Here is a 313-nt window from a genome sequence, read left to right as displayed (position 1 = left end):
GCCTGCTGGGGGGGCTCGGCCCCCCAGGGAGCATCCTCAGCCCTCATTCCCTGTCCTGTTGGAGCCCTTGGGAAGGGGGACCCTTGCACATCCCCCTCCGCCGCTGGCCTGGGGCTCTTTTGCCCTCAGAGAAACACCAAACGCATCTTTGTTTACCTCCTGCATCCCTGTGCCGTGCAAGTACCACTTGTGCTCACCCTCACTTGGAGGGGGGGGCTGGCCTTGCTGCTGTCTGCACGCTGGGGTCTCCCAGGGTGTATGGTAACTGCTGCGACCGTCGAGGGGACGGATGGCACAGTGGCAAGTGTTTACC

The sequence above is a fragment of the Eurypyga helias genome, unplaced genomic scaffold, assembly GCF_000690775.1.
Source record: "Eurypyga helias isolate BGI_N326 unplaced genomic scaffold, ASM69077v1 scaffold42649, whole genome shotgun sequence".
NCBI classification, from domain to species: domain Eukaryota; kingdom Metazoa; phylum Chordata; class Aves; order Eurypygiformes; family Eurypygidae; genus Eurypyga; species Eurypyga helias.
The sequence above is the reverse complement of the archived record's forward strand: the minus strand, read 5'-3'. Positions refer to the sequence as shown.